We start from the raw sequence: 2721 nt of genomic DNA, 5'->3' as shown, positions 1-2721 counted from the left end.
CTGACCATTCTAAGAATCACCAAAAACTATGAACTTAAGGACAGGAAAGCTCTCTGTTGAATCATCATTATTATAATCAATTCTGAGGATTAGAAAGTAAATGATGTTTGACCAACAATTAAAACAGCCAAGATAAAACTGTATTTTGATGCTGTTTTCTTTCTCTGAATATGTATGTGTGTATGTGTGTGTGTGTAATACATACTCACATACATACACACTCACATACTAGAACAGTCTTGACAGCCAATGGATAATATTAATCCTACATTGTAAATATCATGGATCATATAATATGTGTCTCTTACAAAAGTTTTCATGAACTTAGACTGATGAACTTAAACTGATAAACTAGGTTATTTCCGCTTAAGTAGGACACACGTTTGCAAAGATAAAATTCATAGAACAAACACTAAAGTTTATACTACTCTAACTTGTCAGACATCTAGTAACAACTAGTATCAAATCAGCTATTAAAAAAGTACAAAACAGAATGACTTGGTGAACGGAGCTTCTGAAAATCAGTAAAACTGGAAGAAGAGACACAAGACTCCAAATACTTTGTGAACATTTATATTAGATTGTTGTGCCCATTTAATTTACTCTCTCAAGAATTATCAAGAAACATTATTCCCAAGGAAACTCAGAATAGTTTGCAACTGCCATTTAATTTACTCCAAAAATTTACTAGCAGCTGCAGACTGAGAACCAGTTATTATTACAAGCTCTTAATAATGAAAGCGAAGGGTCTTTGTTGCCTTAGATTGCAATGATACAGTCTGTAAGTACATGTGACAGAATGATGATGCAGCTTAATCAAAATATGAGATTTAAAGATTCCACCTTACCCGAGGTCTCAGATTTATCTGTAGCTACATATATAATAGAAAGATGATCTAACAAATTTTGTGTGTTTTCTTCAAATTCTTTTGAGGAGTTTTCCATTGTTACAATTATGCTCATTTGTAGCCGTAAAACATCATCAGATTCCAGATAACAACTCTGAGATTGGAAGAATGGAGAAAAAAGGAAAAACTCAAAAAAATCATCTGAACTTCGTGACTTCAAATTTTAGGGGGAAAAGCACTTAAGGCAAGGGCATGTATATATCTGAGAATAAATGTGCTGTTTTATTTTTGATTTCTAAGCAAAAAGGCAAGAAAGAAAGCAAGAAGAAAATACTGAATTTTCTATTTTACCTTTAATCGCTGACACACTTTATTATGTAAACTGCATTCTAGTTGTACCTGCAAGAGGCTAGTATTAGTGGTTTCTGCCTAAAAGAAGAAAAAAAAAAAGGAAAAGAATTTAAAAGAAAGCAAAAGGCTTAATCTAGTATTAACAGCAGACAATCTATCATGTATTCAGAAACTGCATTTATGCATTCAACAAATATTTGAGTATCTGCTAAATTCTGAGTAGTATTCTATTTACTGGAAATATGACAATAATTACAGCAGGAAAATCTGTTCTGAAACCGAGCTTACATTCTAGTGAAAATCACAGCCCTTCTTTGTGCAACATGAAAATTCCGACTATGACAACAAGCAGATAAATATGTTCTAAATATGTACAGGAGCACTGTAGTTTGGCATCTCTTACACTTTTTGAACATTTCGTTTCAACCCAGGAGTCTACTTTTATTTTAAAGTAGGTTCGCCCAATAATAGCCCATTAACTGTTCTTATGTCTGCCTTCCATCCCCAGAATGACCTCAGAAGCGATGATGAAACCATAAGACAGGTCCAAAATTCAACTGGCTACCATTTTTACTAGGTGAAAGAGCTATGGACAGAAGAGACAAAGTTTATAAAAAGAATTAAGAATTCTGTCAAGTTTAAAGATCTTAATAGCCACGTGCGGTGCTGTGGACAGTCAAGGAAATGCCAGTCCCATGCAGGGATACGGCCATGTGGGTGGGAGGGTGGTGGCTGCACAGAGAAGTGAGGGAGAGCAGCATGTGAATGTGAAGGGCCTGGCTGTGAGAGTTCCTCTTGCTGAGTTTAATGTGTGTGGCATAGTTGTCCCAAAAAGGCACTCGGCCTGGCATCCACAGCTGGGACGCGAGGAACGCTCTGTAAGGTAAGAAGGCAGTCCCCAAATCCCTGGCTGACAACTGTGGGTCAGCATCTGTTTACTCCAATAAGATTTACTACTGAATAGAATCGCCCCAATTATGCTTAAGTGGTTAGATTTATAAGAATTACCTAAGTACATTATATACAAGCCAATTTTTAACTACTTCGATTGTCATCTAGGCAATTAAAATACAGGGGAAAAAAGAATAAAGTAGATTACATTTTAAAATTTAGTAAAAGCTGGCCTCAGTTCACGACTTGGCCTCTTGAGGCATCTCCAAGCCCAGCGTGGGTGGCAGCCATCGGCAGACTGCTTGGTGGCTCATGCCTGGTGGCCGAAGGCAGGGCACAAGGGGCTGCTGCTGAATGTGGCCTGTGACAGGGCCCCTCCCAGGAGGCTCTGGGGCCAGCACCCCAGGTGGCTGGTGTCAGAAAATGCCAGAGCACCACCCAGGCCACATCCAAGGACAACACACCCAAAAGGCAGGCAAGGCAGGTGCCAGACCACTGCTGAAGCAAATCTTGCTCCATAGGGTCAGTCCCTGCTCCTCCACCGGCCAGTCCTCAAGACCAATCAGCCAGCCCGAGGGTCAATCCTTTTCACTGATGTGCAAACAGCAACCAAGGCTCAACTACAACAGGA

At 39.0% G+C, this 2721-nt stretch overlaps 1 long non-coding RNA gene across 1 annotated transcript in view; it reads right to left on the bottom strand.

Moving 5' to 3' along the window:
• The window catches only part of LOC111734680, a 4810-nt gene extending 3226 nt beyond the window's left edge, over positions 1-1584 (bottom strand). The window contains exon 1 of the long non-coding RNA XR_002778552.1: positions 1575-1584. This is a non-coding gene — a long non-coding RNA (uncharacterized LOC111734680). The remainder of the gene's footprint in view (positions 1-1574) is intronic.
• Between the last annotated feature and the right edge of the window lie 1137 nt (positions 1585-2721).

This window comes from Pteropus vampyrus, unplaced genomic scaffold, assembly GCF_000151845.1.
Source record: "Pteropus vampyrus isolate Shadow unplaced genomic scaffold, Pvam_2.0 Scaffold3651, whole genome shotgun sequence".
Classification (NCBI taxonomy): Eukaryota; Metazoa; Chordata; class Mammalia; order Chiroptera; family Pteropodidae; genus Pteropus; species Pteropus vampyrus.
This window is presented reverse-complemented; position numbering and strand designations above follow the sequence as displayed.